The sequence below is a fragment of the Schistocerca piceifrons genome, chromosome 5 (assembly GCF_021461385.2).
Source record: "Schistocerca piceifrons isolate TAMUIC-IGC-003096 chromosome 5, iqSchPice1.1, whole genome shotgun sequence".
Taxonomy (NCBI): Eukaryota; Metazoa; Arthropoda; class Insecta; order Orthoptera; family Acrididae; genus Schistocerca; species Schistocerca piceifrons.
Genome location: NC_060142.1, coordinates 401,202,255 through 401,220,119, shown reverse-complemented (window position 1 = coordinate 401,220,119; position 17,865 = coordinate 401,202,255). Strand labels below are relative to the sequence as shown.

Here is a 17,865-nt window from a genome sequence, read left to right as displayed (position 1 = left end):
AATTCTATATTGCCCATACAGGTAGAACAATTGAAACAATCTTTGGACACCTCGATGCCCTGGGATTGAATAACTTAGGCAATGTAGTATTTCCCGTTCATCTTGCAGAAAATAAATAGAGAGTTGATAATAAGGAATATACTGCATCGTTTATCACCATAAAGGTAGGGGCAGCACAATGAATCATCTAGAGGAGGCTGACATCCATATACATAAGAACGCCTCCCTGGCGTCTTACTGCACCACCTAAATATTTTTCGAGATGTATTCGCATCTTTTAAACAAGCATAGTATCACGTAAGGGACTGACCAATTTATACAGCCTAACAGGTTTTTATTTACAGGTGTTAAAACTACTACTGCAATATAAAACGGAACGAAAAGTCCAATATTCCGCTTTAGCTGTATTTATTTAAGTCGATTAGAGACTCACCCAACCGACTTCGCAACTTTTAAGTTGGATCATTAGTTGAATACAAATATTATTTCATATGGCATAGGCAGTTGTTACAGAATGCCTCGGAGTAACAGTTGACGTCGCTAGGCAACGTTCCCAGCCTTCCTCAATTAATAAAAGCCATCATCGATGAAGAATGTACAGTCTGTGTTAACATAAAAAACTTTCATCAGTTCACCGACTAAAATACGTTCCTGTAGGTCTATGTCAAGCAACAGACGATGCAACTTATAAATGTCATCAAGGACTATATTGGGTTAAATGCTATGTTAATCATTATTTGTTGTTTGACACAAGCCCACTGAAACATTTTTTCATCGGTAAAATAATTTTTATTGTACATGTTATATGTCATTTGCAAATGTTTGTACATGACCGTGGAATCGTCAGTTTTTCCATATTCTGGAGCGTAAGCTGGTTTCTGCGATTCCTCTTGTAGCTTAAATTCCTGCTGGTGCAGTGAGTTCTTTTCCATATTCGTAGTCCAGCCTTTTATGTTCACATTTTATACGAATGTAGAAGGCAGTAGCTTTACTTGCTTTTTGTTTCTGCTTTATTCCACTGTAGGTAATAACTTAGCAATCTCCTTATTCACATGCAAATGTTTTCTTCTTTGTTTCTTTCACTGTCGCAAAAATCTATTTCCTTTTCTCTAAAATGTTTAGCTAATTCCACTTCTTTAAAAGCAATTACCCTAAAGTTGCAGGTGGCAGTTTCTCAAGCTCCATTAAACAATTTCCTCTTCTTCCTGTTTCTTGCACATAAGTTTTCACAGTAATCCTATCTTTGCGAAGCTAAAGAGATTACTGGGTCCTTGAAAGAGATATTGACTCGTCGAAGCTAAGGTTGGTAATATAGTTGCCCTGTCTGAGCTTTACCAGCCTTAGCTCACCTAGGTGAATGTGGTACAGAATTTCCTCTGTGCCCTCAATACTCGCTCGTCAGACCCTCTTACGCCAGGCAGGTTGCAGTGCGGAGAGGCAAGATTAGCAGATGGATGAGAGAGGCTATATACTCGCATTATATGCCTATTAGCACCCCAGGACTAACGTAAAGCGGGATTACTGGTGCTCGCTGCCGGTCTCATGGTCTTCCGTTAGTGTTATTCCCTATTAATTCTCGCACACATTGTATACTACCGTTCTTTCCATATGGTTTGTACCTAATATTCTGATGATTTCAACATAATAATACATTACCGAGTATCCTTTATACATCAGCAAATATTATTAAAATGTTCTGAATTTTCTTCCCTGTACTGTAAATACAGACGTGAACTATGCCTTAGAAACAATTAGGCACTATCATGATTGTGGGGTAACTCATGCTGTAGTGTATCGTTACTTTCACAGGTAGAAAAGGCTATAATGATGAAAGACATACTCTCGATGCCGTCTCTTAGTAGTACCATCTCTGAGCTTTATCAACCATAGCTCACCTAGATGAATATAGTACAGAAGTTTCTCTGTGCCGTCAACATTCGCTCGTCAGACCCTGTTATGCTAGGCATAAAATTTAGTCAACTTAAGGAACGTTTGAATGACCGTAGTTCTAACGTTTTATTTTAGGAAATGGCTCCCCACAGCGAATCTGTTACTGGCCGTGCCAATGGTTCAAAATGGCTCTGAGAACTATGGGACTTAACATCTTAGGTCATCAGTCCCCTAGAACTTAGAACTAATTAAACCTAACTAACCTAAGGACATCACACACATCCATGCCCGAGGCAGGATTCTAACCTGCGACCGTAGCGGTCACGCTGTTCCAGACTGAAGCGCCTAGAATCGCTCGGCCACTCCGTCCGGCGTGCCAATGGTCGTCAAGTTTCGACGCATACTTGTGTTGATCCATTATGCCTCTCAGAATAAAGAGATAATCCATGGAATACTACGGAAACATTCGCCAGACCAAAACGGTTTCCCCTCCGACTTGAACCCTTGCGACGAGAGAGTGTTTGCTCTCAGACGTTTCAGCCGACGACCACCTGTCCAACGGAGCACAAAACGTTATTCATCTAAAAAGCACTCCTGTCGCCAGTCGGTGGACGTCGAGTTGCCATATTGACGTAAAAATTCCATCCTTCATCGCCGATGAACAGCAGTCAGCATGGGTGCATAAACCAGGCGCCTACTGCGGAGACCCATACGTAGATATGTCTGCTTAACAGTCGACGAGAAGCGACTACTGACAGCCCCTTGGTTAATCTCGGCGGTCACTTGATCAGCAGCTACACATCCACGCAACCGTTGTTCACTCCCGTCGTTTATGGCCCAAGGTACACCACAGTTGCCTTCCTTTACGCCGATTTTGAACAGCTGCATTGTGTCATGCAAACTGGCACGCGAACAGTTTACGAACTGAGCCGTACCCCTGTTGTGCTGCCACCTGCCGTCTCTGAGTTGTTATTGCTCGCTGACGTCGAACATAGGTGGTGGTCATATTCGTGTGCCAAGACCACTAAATTTGCCGCACTTGAGACACAAGACTGGTCATCAGTCTTCTGGCTGGTTTGATGTAGCTCGCCAAGAACAAGGTATTCGTCGCCTGAGACAACATTTTCATCTCAGACTAGCACTTTCACCATACGTCGTCAATTATTTGCGAGATGCAATCCAATCTCTGCCTTCCTTCACAATTTTTACCCTCTTCAGCTCCCTTTAGTATCATGGAAGTTAGTGTTTGATGTCTTAACAGATGTCCTCTCATCCTTTCCCTTCATCTTGTCAGTGTTTTCATTTATTATTTTCACCGCGGTTCTGCGCAGAACGTCCTCATTCGTTCCTTAACAGTCTGCCCAATATTCAGTATTCGTCTGTAGCAGCACAAGTCGTACGCTTCGATTCTCTTATGTTCCGTTTTCCCCACACTTCATGTTTCCCTAGCATACAATACTGTGCTCCAAAGGTACATTCTCAGAAATTTTGTAATCAAATTAAGGCTTGGCGAGAAATGCCGTTTGTCAAGTGTTGTGTGGTTTTCATTTCTTCTTTGTACCGTTCCAACTCATGGCTTGTTATTTCGCTGCCTGAGTAGCAAAACTCCTTAACACGTCCTACTTCGTGACCATCAATCCTGATGTTAAGTTTCTCGATGTTCTCATTTCTGCTACTTCGTTTTTTTTTCGGTCCATATATTCACTGAGGATAACAATATCACTGAAATTCTTTCACCTTGAATTTCAGTTCCTTTCTTGAACCTTGATGTTTTTCCCTTATTAGTTCTTCGTTTATAGATTGAACAGTAGGGGCGAAAGACTACATCCTTGTCTTACACCTTTTGTAATCGGAGCACTTCGTTCTTGGTCATCCTGTCTTATTATTTCCTGTCGGCTCTTCTACATATAGTATATTATACGTCTTTCCCCATTTTTCTCACTATATCGAGCATCTTAAACCACTTGACATTATGGAACGCTTTTCCCAGGTCGACAAATCGTACGAGTCTTGATGCTTCTTTAGCCATGCTTCCATCTTCAATCGCGCCAGACCTAATTACCTTTCCTAATGCCGGCGTGATTGTCATCCAACTAATCCTCAGTTTTCTTTTCCGTTCTTAACTACATTATTCTTGTTAACAGAATAGATGCACGAGCTGTTAGGTTGATAGTGCAATAAATCTCTCTTTGTTGGCTCTTTCTGTCTTCGTAATTCTGTGAATGACGTTTTTGCGGAAGTCTGATGGTATATCGCCAGTCTCATATGTTCAACATACTAAAGTGAATAATCTTTTTTTTTTTCACTTCTCCCAAGATTTTGGAAGTTATGATAGAATGGTATTTATCGCTTCTCACTTATCTGATTTTAAAACTTCCAGATTCCAGGATTCCCGATGCCTTTTAAATTCTAATTCTAATGCTGGATCCTCTGTCTCTTCCCAGTCAACTCGTGTGTCTTCTTCCATCACGTCTTCACACACGCCTTCCCCCTCATACAGGCCTTCAGTGTACTCTTACCATCTACCCGTTCTCTACTCTGAATTTAACAGTGGGATACCTATCGTACCCTTAATGTTACCACCCTTGCTTTTAATTCCACCGAAGGTTGTATTGAGTTTTCTATGTCCTGAGTCAGTCCTTCTGACGATCATTTCTTTGTCGATTTCTTCACATTATCCATACTGGCATTTTGCCATTGCTCTCTTGGTTCTTTCATCGGTCAGCTGAAGTACTTCTTCTGTTACCCATAGTTTCTTCAGTTATTTTCTTTTTACTAATGTTTTCCTCCTAGTGCCGTAATAGCCCTTTTTAGATATCTCCTTTCGTCTTTAACCTAAACAGTATTTATAGCTCCAGGGAACTTGAACCGTGTCTCTTCATTCCTTTCTGAATCCGTATCCCATTTCTTGCTGAAATAATTCTTCCTGGCCTGTCTCTTAAATTTCAGCCCACTCTTCATCACTACTAAATTGTCATCTGACTCCACATCTGCTTCTCGGTAAGCCTTACAATCTAGTATATAATTTCGAATCAATGCCTGACCATGATGTAATCAAACTGGAATATCCCTGTATCCCCCGACCTTTTCCAAATATTTCTCCTCCTCTTGTAATTCTTGAACAGAGTATTCGCTGTTCAGAGCAGAAATTTATTGCAGAACTCAATCAGTATTTCTCCTCTCTCGTTCCAAATACCAAGTTGTTATCCTTTGTTCTTCACCTACAACTACATTCCAGTCCCCCATGAGTATTACATTTTCGTGTCTCTATATGTACTAAGTTACTCGTTCAATATCCTTATATATTTTCTCTGTCTCTTCATCTTCAGCTTGCGGCGTCGGCCTTATACCAGAACTATTGCTGTCAGTGTTGGTTTGCTGTCGATTCTGTCGAGAACAATCCAGTCATTGAAATGTTCAGAGTAACACGCTGTCAGCCCTACGTTCCTATTCTTAATAAAGCCTAGTCCCGTTATACCATTTTGTGCAGCTGTTGATATTACGCTATGCTGATCTAATGACAGGTCCTTCTGTTCATTTCACTTAAACGACCCCGACCACATCTAGACTGAGCCTTTGCATTTCCCTTTTCAGTCTTTCAAATTACCATACCACATTCAAATTTCTGAAATTCAACGCCTCGACTCGTAAAACGTTATCCATTCGATGGTTAGCCGGCCGTTGTAGCCGAGCGGTTCCAGTTGCTTCAGTCTGGAACCGCGCGACCGTTACGGTCGCTGGTTCTAATTCTGCCTCGGGCAGGGATGTGTGTGATGTCCTTAGGTTAGTTTGGTTTAAGTAGTTCTAAGTTCTAGGGGACTGATGACCTCAGATGTTAAGTCTCATAGTGCTCAGAGGAATTTGAACCATTGGGACCATTCGATGGTTATTCGATGTTTTTCTCACGATCACATCCATCTAGCCAGTCCCCTCCCAGAGGTCAGAATGGGGGACTATTTCGGAACATTTTGCCAATGGAGAGATCATAATGACACTCTTTCACTTTCAGATTACTTACCCCATGGATACATATTGCGTGCCTTTAATACAGTGGCTTCCATTGCTATCGGGATCGTCAAGGTGTCCATCATTGGTCATTTTGCTGTACTTAAGTTCAATTTCCCACCCCAAGATTAAGAAAACGCCCTGAACCTCTGTGCGCTCCTCCTATCTTATTTTAAGAAAGCAGTTGGGAGAATGAGTTTAACTTCTAATGCCAAAAGTCTTCGGCTGCCAATACTGATTATTTTTATTCGAAATTTAAGTCGATGCGAGGATCGAACCCGGAACTGATTTTGTTTCGATTTCTAATCAAAGACGGTAACCTCAACCCACCGGAATTGAACTGAAGAGGCTCGGGCTATTGCTTTCATTACACTTGTCTTGGTAACCAAAGAGTGGAAAGAACGTGATTTTTTGTTTGGATTGCGCTTTATAAATGAAAGTGGACATGTTGAACATTATTAAGGGAAACGAGATTATTTTACCTCCACTTTAATGTACACTACTCGCCTTTAAAATTGCTACACCACGAAGATTCCGTGCTACAGACGCGAAATTTAACCGACACGAAGAAGATGCTGTGATATACAAATGACTAGCGTTTCAGAGCATTCACACAAGGTTGGCGCCGGTAGCAACACCTACAACGTGCTGACATGAGGAATGTCTCCAACCCATTTATCATACACAAACAGCAGTTGACCGGCGTTGCCTGGTGAAACGTTGTTGTGATGCCTCGTGTTAGGAGGAGAAATGCGTACCATCACGTTTCCGACTTTGGTAAAGGTCGGATTGTAGCCTATCGGGGTTGCGGTTTATCGTATCGCGACATTGCTGCTCGCGTTGGTCGAGATCCAATGATTGTTAGCAGAAGATGGAATCGGTGGGTTCAGGAGGTTAATACGGAACGCCGTGCTGGATCCCAACGCCTCGTCTCGATCCCTGAGTCAACAGATGGGGACGTTTACAAGACAACAACCACCTGCACCAAAAGTTCGACGACGTTTGCAGCAGCATCGACTATCAGCTCGGAGAGCATGGCTGTGGTTATCCTTGACGCTGCATCACAAACAGGAGCGCCTGCGAAGGTGTAGTCAACGACGAACCTGGGTGTACGAATGGCAAAACGTCTTTTTTTCGGGTGAATGCAGGTTCTGTTTACCGCATCATGATGGTCGCATCCGTGTTTGGCGACATCTCGGTGGACGCACATTGGAAGCGTGTATTCGTCATCGCCATACTGACGTATTACCCAGTGTGATAGTATGGGGAGCCATTGGTTACACGTCTCGGTCACCTCTTGTTCGCATTTACGGCACTTTGAACGGTGGACATTACATGTCAGATGTGTTACGACCCGTGGCTGTACCCTTCATTCGATCCCTGCGAAACCTTACATTGCAGCAGGATAATGCATGACCGCATGTTGCAGGTCCTGTACGGGCCTTTCTGGATACAAAAAATGTTCGACTGCAGCCCTGGCCAGCACATTCTCGAGCTCTCTCACCAACTGAAAACGTCTGCTCAATGGTTGCCGAGCAACTGACTCGTCACAATATGCCAGTCACTACTGTTGATGAACTGTGGTATCGTGCTGAAGCTGCATGGGCAGCTGTACCTGTACACGCCATCCAAGTTCTGTTTGACTCAATGTCCAGGCGTATAATGGCCGTTATTACGGCCAGAGGTGGTTGTTGTGGGTACTGATTTCTCAGGATCTATGCACCCAAAATTGGGTGAAAATGTAATCACATGTCACTTCTCGTATAATATATTTGACCAATGAATACCCGTTTATCATCTGGATTTCTTCTTGGTGTAGCAATTTTAATGGCCAGTGGTGTACAATTCGTTGTAAATGGTCTAAATTAAATTTTTATGATACACCACTGAAACTGGTAAATTCTTTTATGGACATGTTGTGCATTTTTACTTTCTAGAATCGTATTTTTAGCGAAACATGCGGGTTGGTGGCCAGGACAGAGCTGTGGTTTTGTCCGCGGCCTGCCAGCTGGCACACAGTGGGAGCTCCGCTTTAAGGCCCGGCCCGGCTGGCCTGCATCGTGCCCGGCGCACGCGCCAGAGCCGCGGCTGCTGGCCGGTAATTGCTCATTCATTAGTGTGAATGGGCTGCCGAAAGACGGCACCGCCCTGCGCCGGGCGGGCGCGCTCCAGCCGATGTCACTGCCGCCGCCGCACCTCCTAAACTCTCACACTGTCTCGGCATCCTCAGTCTTGATCTTTATTGTACCGTTGGTTGCAGGTGCACGGAGCGTGGTCATAACACAGCTTCTCAGAGTGAGAGCACAAGCACGAGTCGTGGAATACCTCCTAATCCCGGGTCGCACTTCTTTAAGCCGTCGGCACACGGACCGCGCATCCGAACGTTAACGTTTAGCGTGCCAAGTCCAACGTGCTGCTGAACGCTCAGGAACGATGCGACCTGTGCATACGGTACGTGGGCCCCAACGTGGTGTACGCAATCGCAACGCACTCCAGCGGCAGTTGAGGGACGTTTCTGGTTCGTAAATCATACTGTTTACTCAACGGGCGCGCGTAAAATTCCCACGTTAGTTTTATTAAAACGCACATTTCGTCCATCGTCCATGAAAAGGAAAGTACCATGTACAAACAGTAAGTACACAGGCTTATAAAAGTTCCATTACAAACAGTGCGTTACAAATTTGGAATACTTCTCCGCATAAGATAAACATTATTTCATCATTTCGACACTTTAGTATATCCCCAAGGTCAGTCTTACTTGATCACTGTTCCTACCCAGTAGCAGAAACTTTGCAACATGAGAATTACGAAGTGTTAAAGCAAAAGGAGCAAAACATCTTTATACAAGTAGCTCAAGCTGTCCTGTAGATTAAGCCAATCGAACGAAGTCACCCCTCAAAAAAAGGGAACTTATATTTACATAACATCAAATATTATAGTATATACTCATATTAAACTAATAATAAAATAACAGAACCTAATAAAAACGCGATTGTTAGGAATAAAAATTGAGTAGTGTGAAGACGCAAACCACCGCTCAACAATGAACTCAATCGAGGAGAGTGACGCTAGTCATTACGCTAAACCAACATGACACCACTTGTGTGAAATCATATTATGTTACACCTTGCTGAAAATCTTAGTTGTAGATGTGTTACTAATTGAAATTTAACCATGACAAATTGTACCAAGAACAATGCGTTATGGGTGGATCTTCAGTCTCTTGCTGCCTTCAAATAGCCTACTCTCATAAGACGCAAGTTACAATAATTCTTTGGCCATGAATATGTTGTTTCTCATTATTTTATTGGAACGAATCACACAGTTAACAACAGGTTTTCCTGCGATTCTGAATTTGCTGGTGCTCAGAAACGGCATATATACATACAGGCTTGAAATGAATGCCAATATGGCGCCCCACAGCTCTGTACTGAAGGGAGACGGCGTGCTTGTGGCGTAGGTGGCGTTGTGCCATCTCACTGGTCAACGCTCAGACGCACGCTCAGAATATCTGACATGCCAGATATTGCTCTCCACGTTCGGAAAGACTATTGAGCGTGCTATTCCACGCTACGACGTCAGAAACTCGGCACGCTCAATGCTCAACGTTCGGATGCACGGCCCGTGCCGACGGCTTAACGTGCAGAGCAATATCTAGCATATCAGATATTCTCGGCGTGCGTCTGAGCGTTGACCAATCAGATGGTACAACGTCACATGCAAACCATCTCTCTTCAGCATTGAGCTGTGAGGCGTCATATTGGCATTCAGTTCAAGCCTATACTTATATATGTCGTTTCTGAGCACCAGTAAATTGAGAATCACTCGAAAAGCCGTTGTTGACTGCGTGATTCGTTGCAATAAAAAAATGACAGACATCAGATTCGTGGCAAAAGAACTATTCTAACTTGCGTATTATGAGAGTATGTCATTTGACGGTAGCGATACATTGAGGTTCCACCAAAAACACATTGTTCTTGGTACAATTTGTAATAATTAAATTTCAGTTAGTGACATAGCTACGATTAGAGCATTTAGCACGTGTCAACATTTTAGAATTGGCCGTAATTAATTGTTGTCACTTTAGAGTGCCAGCACGGTATTTCAAGGTGTTCGGTCAGGTAGCTGGTTGGCCTCTGTAATAAAAAACTAAGTGGAAGGATCAACAAACGAACTTTAACGGATGTCATGTGACGTCCGCAACAACCAAACTCAACGATCAACAACGACAAAAGAAAAGCGTTGTTAGCAGCGTTGATGATACATGACCTGAAATGTGAGCTGATGACGATTCGCGTCTCCCCAACTCTAAATTTTTATTCCTAACCATTCGCGTATACAATAGGTTCTGATGCTTTATTTATAGTTTAATATAAGTATATACTACAATATTTCATGTTATGTAAATATAAGTTCTCCTATTTTTGAGGAGTGAGGTTTTTCGATTGGCTTAATCTACAGGACAGTTTGCGCAACTTGTATAAAGAGTTTCGTAATTTACACGTAGTAAAGATTCTGCTACTATGTAGGAACAGTGATCAAGTAAGAATGGCCTTAGGGTTTTACTAAAATGTGGGAAAGATAAAATAGTGTTCATCTTATGTGGAGAACTATTGCAAATTTGTGTCGCACTGTTTCTAATCGAACTTCTATAAGCCTGTATCCTTATTGATACAGTACTTTCCTTTTTGTCTTGAAACAAGTATATCGATATTGAAATTTTTATTTGTGTATATTACATATAGAACAACGTGACTAGGAGATATACAATGGAGGATATGTGCATTTTAATAGAGCTAACGTGGGAATTTTAGGCGCGCCTGTTGAGTAAACAGTACGATTTACGAACTACAAACATCCGTCAACTACCGCTGGAGTGCGTTGCGATCGCGTATACCAGGCTGGAGCCTACGTTCCGTATGCACAAGTCGCATCGTTCCTGAGCGTTCAGCAGCACGTTGACTCGGCACAATGAACGTTAACGTTCGACTGCACGATCCGTGTGCCGACGGCTTTATGCCCGGCGTAGGGCGTGACATGGACTCCACAAGTCGTTGGAAGTCCCTGCAGAAATTATGAGCCATCCTGCCCTATAGACGTCCACATTTTCGATAGCGTGCCGGTGCAGTATTTTGTGCACGAACTTACCTCTCAATTATATCCCATAAATATTCGATGAGATACATCTCGGACGATCTCGGTGACCAAATCACTCTCTCGAACTGTCCAGAATGTTGTTCAAACCAATCATGACCACTTGTGTCCCGGGTATATGACGCATTGTCATCCACAGATTCCGTCGTGGTTTGGGAACATGAAGTCTATGAATGACTGAAAATGGTCTCCAAGTCCATGCGCCGCACTCGAACCCTACCATCAGCTCTTATCAACCGAAATCGGGCGTTATCTGACCCGGTCACTATTTTCCAACAGTCCAGGGTCCAACCGATATGCTCACGAGTCCAGGAGAGGCACTGCAAGGGATGTTGTGCTGTTAGCGAAAACACGGGCAACAGTCGTGTGCTACTAGAACCGATCAATGCCAAATTGCGCCGCTCTGTCCAATCGGATACATTCGTCGTATGTCCCAAATAGATGTCTGCAGTTAGTTCACGCAGCTAGCACTGACATCTCACTGGAACGCCATTACTCTCGGTCGTTAAGTGAAGGCCGTCGGCCACTGCCGTGTTCGTGGAGAGAGGTAATGCCTCAAATTTGGTATTCACGGCACACTCTTGACACTTTGCATCTCGGAGTATTGAATTACCTAACGATTTCCGGAATGGAATGTTGAACGCGTTTAACTGCAACTAACATTACGTGATCAAAGTCTTTTAGTTCCCATCATGCCGCCATAATCACATCGGAAACCCTTGCACATGAATCACCTGAATACAAATGACAACTGCGCTATGCAGTCTCCTTTTATACCTTGTGTACGCAGTACTACCACCATCCGTATAAGTGCATATTGTAATCCCACGACTTTTACAACCTCAGTGTATGTATTCATGTATGTATGTATGTCTCTATGTTCCACTTCTCCTTTTAAACCACTGGACCGATTTAAACTAAACTTGATACACATATCACTTAACGTCTGGAAAGAGTCGCTGTGGTGGTGACAGCTATCTAGCTATCAAAGGAGCAGCGGTGAAAAATCAATCTATCCCACGATGCACGAATACCTATAATATTAAAGAATGAGGGCCCTTAGGGGCTTGCAACAATCTATACAAATAATTTTAAACAGTTACGAAACTTTTCTCGCTTACAACCCCCATAAAAAGATGGTAGGAAAAGAGTTTATCGCTTACTACCTTTCCGCTGTTTGTGCAGTGAAATTACCGCATCAGGCGTAACGTTTTAATTTCTTATTTCTTTGCTACTAATTGCATACGCGACGGTACTTACATATTTCCTTAAATTGACCTACAAAATTATATCACTGTACGACACGCAATTCAGGAGAATACAATGCCATAACACATGTTGCGTGAAAAACAGCCGCATCATCATGTTTTAATGTATTACCTTATTACTGCCACTGAATGTACCTGCAAAATTATATCATTGTCCGACAGACTGTGCAGTAGATATGACGTCAAAAAGATTGAGCTGCTTGAAAATTCGCTACAGATGTAGCTGAAAGTATGTACAAATAAGTGTGAAATATGTTGAATGGATGTAAAACATTTATGGTATTTGCGTGGTCTGGTAAAGCAGTAGGTAAAAGGGAAGTTGGGGAGAAGGAGACTGGGAGGGACGAAATAGACACAGGTAAGGGGAGTAGGAAGTGGACAAAAAGATGCAGGAGGTGTAGGAAATAGAGAGGGAAAGAGAGGATGATGCGATGGATGGTGAGGGGGCGGGGGCAGGAGAAGAAGGACAGAGTGCGTGGAGAGGAGGAGAACAATAGGAAAAGACGGATGAAAAAACAGAGAGAGAGAGAGACAGAGAGAGAGAGAGCACGAAGAGTTTGACTGGGGGACGGGAGAGAGGTCATAGAGGCGGTGGGGAGATGAACTTCTAGAGGGAAGGAGATGATAGTGAGAAAGGGGTGAAGCAGTAGATGGACAGAGGGGAAGGAGGGGACCGAGTAACAGAACTCTGGAATAAGTACATACCCGCGCAACACAGGGTACTCAGGTAGTCGATAACGTCAAGCTTTAGATTCCAGAACACGCACAATTACATCCTTTGAGAGTATGCTGACACAGTAGCTGTATACTCAGTAGTCACACACAATCGCTCATTTTAAGGAAGGTGCGTACCTAAAGACTAGGAAGTAGCATAGGTGACACCAATACATAAGAAAGAAAATAGAAGTCACCGATCATCCTTGTCCCGACTTGCCCCATGCGATTTTCTTCTGTTTCCAAAGAACACCATAGATGACACCACTTTGACAGAGATGAGGTAGTGCAATCAGAGGTTGTGGCACCCTCAACAATGACAAGCAATCTACAGTGACGGTATCAACAAACTGGTCTCTCGGTGGGAGAAATGCAGTCGTCGGCAGGGTGACTATGTTGAGAAATAACGTGTAGAAGGAAGAAAAAAGCTATAAAATGGTAGCAACATTCGCTTTATTTTATAAACTTAAGAGTTTTCTGATAAAATTTTGGAGGCTTTACTTTTAAGCCTGTCCTTATATTTTTTTGACCCACACCTGAAAAGAAAGAAATGATGATCGTGGCAAAATAAGAAAAATTAGAGCTCACAAAGAAAGACTCAACTCTTAGTTTTTTACGCGGACTGTACGAGAGTGGAACGGTGGAAAAATTGTCTGTCAAGCACCCAAGTGTGTACTGCGGCTTAGTTGTTTCATAAATAGAGAGTAGCCTGCAGCCGATGCGCTGTTCTATAAAGGATGTTTCTAAAGGAATGGTTAACATTTTAGGTGGTGATAGTATAACCAAACTCAGATAAAACATTCGCATAACATGTGTTACGTTTATAGCTTACCGAGATACAGCTGTTAGAATGTAAGCCAAATAAATACTCACAGGAAGTATTGAGCGAAGGGAAACGGCAAAGTTCGGAGTTGGTTTTCATAAAATGCACCACTGATTTCAATGCACTTTCGAATTCTTTTGGCAACACCATTTGTAGATCGTCTGAAGTCATCTTGGCATTCCTTGACAAGGCAGGCATTATTCGTGAGCCCATTACTTTTTCTTCGTAAACTCCACGTTTAGACCTTTATCACAGTAAAAAGTTTAAAGCATTAAGGTCCATAGAAATAGCTCGTGAAAAACATGGCCATTTCCATCGATCCATCTTTCGCAGAATGTTAGATTCAGATTATACGTCATCCAAAACTAGAATGCGGAGGCCGCGTCACGCTAGAAGAACATACCCACCCCTATACCAAAGGAACCGCTTCCGATAATGCTGGAACCTCTTTTTCTACAATGTCTAGATAACGGTACCCTGTAAGACAATGCGGTAACACAACAGGTCCCATCGGTTGTCTTTCGTAACACCTCACTTATTTACTGAGAAGCATTCTTGAATATCTCTACGACAAATACATGTGTGAATTCGTGGGACCAATGATGTGCCTTACGATGTTATTGACACCATCATGTGTGGAAATGACTTCATCTGTACACATTATTAGTTAGATTACTTGGCCATTTGAAACAAATTTACAGCCGTCTGCCTTCCTCGGCTGCTCGACAGTGCAAAATGTACTGTAGATAATGAGGATAAAGACAGTGCACATGTAATGTTCGCCGTATTCTACAAATATGTGTAGAAATTCGGCGTCTGCCTGTTGAAGGACTGCGTTCTGCCAACTACATAATTTGTTTCACTGCATCCGCCCACTATTCATCTGCACCTTTTGATGAGGTATGACTATGACTCCCTTATGGAGCACCTAGAAATCACTATACCTGGTGTAGAGAAACAACTGAAATAGTTTGAAAACAAGTAAGACAGTACGTTCGGCTCAAGGAATCTCGGTGGAGTAATTGGCGAATCGTTCGATGTCTCGATAGAAGCGATGTTACTCTACGTTGGTGTTGCTTGCAATGAGCAAATCATGGTGAGCCATGCCGCCGTTCGCACTGGTGCTGTTTGTAACTTTCTCTCCTCTGTTGGAGGCCAGACCGTATCATTTAGTTGACATGGTTGCTGTTGTTTGTCTTCTTCTCATGCTGACTTGCACCACTTGGTTTAGCTAGCGTTGCCTATCTGCAGGCGGCAGCGACGGTGGTTATCGATGTGTAGTAACTGTGACCCTATCTTTGGGGCGACGTCGTGGCCCTTCCCAGGTCGTGTCAGTGTACAGGTTGGTTGGGGACTCATGAGGAGCCAGGTCCGCGCAGTGCGAGAATATACTGGAACTGCTGGTGGCGCGCATGGACTGCCGGATCGAAGGCCTGTGGTCATGAGGGTGCACGACCTTATCGTAAACCGGATCCTGCAAGTTTTAAATTGACTGCATTTGGATTCATGTAGAGAAACCTCTGAAATCTTGTGATTCTCAGATGACTTGGATTCTTGTTGCTGCTCGTAGTGTTGCCGAGGTGAAGTGCAGTGAGTGGAGTCCTTGGAGAAGGAGGATGTGATTAGGTTTCCTGGCCTTCTAATTACTATTTATTGCTTTCAGTTTGTCACCATTTTTTAAGTTCAACCAGCGGTATTTTTCTTGCCTCGTGGCTGCTAACGCCCCAGTCGCCTCCCCTGGGGGATTAGTGTATGTAACGGCAGTGTACGTTTCCTCGCCTTGCCACTGCTGTCCAGTAAGGCGTGTACTTTTGACGGCTTTCTTTATTGTAAGTTGGTTGGCGATACTTTTACTTTGGTGGTAGTGATTCCTTTCTCGTTCCGGGCGCTCTGAGCACAGTATTCTGCAGGGAGAGTCCAGACCACCATTTCCAGCTTTGGTGTATTTTTACATCTTTGCATTTGGTTTATTGGACGTAAGGTAGCCTCAGAAAGATTATCATTATTCATTGGATTGCCACAAGTCTGAGCTACCATCTGAAAAAGCGAATTCAACACTTGGCAGCCCGTCTCATCAGTCTCGAAAGTGTTTTTTGCCGGGCGTACTCGGAGATCGATTCCTGGTGCACCATCTGTGACTGGCCCTTGTGTTTTATTATTGTATTTGCCTTTTCATTGTATGTTCCTAAATTTTTTATGTAATTGCCATTCTTGGCATTACAGCAGGTTTAAGTGATTGTGCTACCAAGTATACCATCATTTTGTCTCCCCTGTTTGGTGATCAGTTGCCTGTCTTTTTAAATTAAGCTTGCTATTGCAGTGCTGTTTTACAGTATGTTTGTTAACTTTTTTTTTATAATTGCCATTCTTCGCGTTAAAAACCTTCAGCCGTGACTAAGGTTACTTGCCTTAAAATTCTAATTAGGATCACATTGGCTTGTTTTTAAAACATTACTTGCTGTGTCTGTATCTTATGCTCATTTGGTAAATTGTAATGTACTGAAAGCACCATTAATTACCGAGTTGTTTATTCCTTCATTAATTACGTGTAATATCTTTATTTATTGGCGAGTCTGGAATTACCGTTTAAAAATAAATGTGTGTAATTGCAAAAGGGAACCAACAGTAACTGACTAACCGTCCACAATCGTAACCGAACCCAGCCAATCTTGATAAACCGGTTTCACATGGCTCAAGAAAGAAGCGGTCGACCTGGAGAGACGACAGGACAGGAGGATACGGCAATTGTGAGAGAGGCACTCCGACCACCAGATTCATCATTATCATCGATTTGACATCCAATTGCTGGTTCACCGGCCACAAGGACCATTTAATAGTCGGCTCACAGAATGGGAGCTGAGCTTACGACTCCCCTTATGCCTACTACTATTGACCTTCGTACACCAACATGCCCGTTTGTAGTTGTGTCGTGCACATTCGGCCTGGAATCCCATTGAGAGGAGTAGAATTGACTTCAGGGAAGAGCTCCGCTTCGAATTGAGCCCCGACGACTAGCGAATATGTGTCTTGGGACAGCCTGGACAGGTTCGAAACCTGCCTCGGGCATGGATGTGTGTGATGTCTTTAGGTTAGGTAGGTTTAATTAGTTCTACTTTCTGGGCAACTGATGACCTCAGAAGTTAAGTCGCATAGTGCTCAGAGCCATTTGAACCATTTTTTGAACAGCCTGCACAGCGTTGCAATACTAACCTCACTGTCACCCACCATACGGAACGACGACCAGGTGTAGTGATTAGTAGAGCCATTTCATTTCATAGCAGCACTCTTTACACCACAGCGATGCATCGACGATATTTTACACCTCGTTTTGGTTCCCTTCATCGCAAGTCAACCTGGGCGTACATTTCTGCAAAATTATGCCCGCCAGTCCACGTTGGAGGCTTCTGTTGATTGTCTTCGTGCTTGCCGAACCATACCTTGGCCAGCAAGGTCGCCGGACCTCTCCCCAATTGAGAATGTTTCGAGAATTATTTGGCAGCACCCTTCTTCAGCTCGGGATTCTAACGATGAAACGCGACTATCTGATAGAATTTGTCACAATAGTAGTCAGGAGGGCGTCCAACAACGCCAAGCCGATAACTGCTTGCGTAAGAATCGGAGGTGGAGCAACATGTTATTGTCTTGTTCAATTTATGAAGCTTTTTGTCTTCTATAACTCATCTAATTTTTCTGAAATTGTAGTCATTTGGTTTGTCTGTACTTGTACACTAACCTATCGATTTGCATCCCATTCGGATGTTTACTTCGTGGTGCGTTGCTTTTTCTTGCTTTAGAGTGTACTTAAGGTTACTTGTAGGAATAAGGACTAAAAACAGCCCACACGTATTCGAGGTTGGAGTTTTTGTAGCGTCATAACCCAATCTGAGTTAACCGAGCTGTTAGTCACGTGCACAAAGTGCTGAGTGGATTGATTGGATTACTGTTGACTGAAACAAACAATCATATCTTCGCTGAACCTCTTGTTGCATTTGTGTGATAGGGATATAAGAA

At 43.1% G+C, this 17,865-nt stretch overlaps 1 protein-coding gene across 1 annotated transcript in view; it reads right to left on the bottom strand.

Annotated features, from left to right (window-relative positions):
• The window catches only part of LOC124799029, an 851,840-nt gene that overhangs the window by 582,793 nt on the left and 251,182 nt on the right, over nucleotides 1-17,865 (bottom strand). The gene's annotated exons all lie outside the window — the stretch shown is intronic.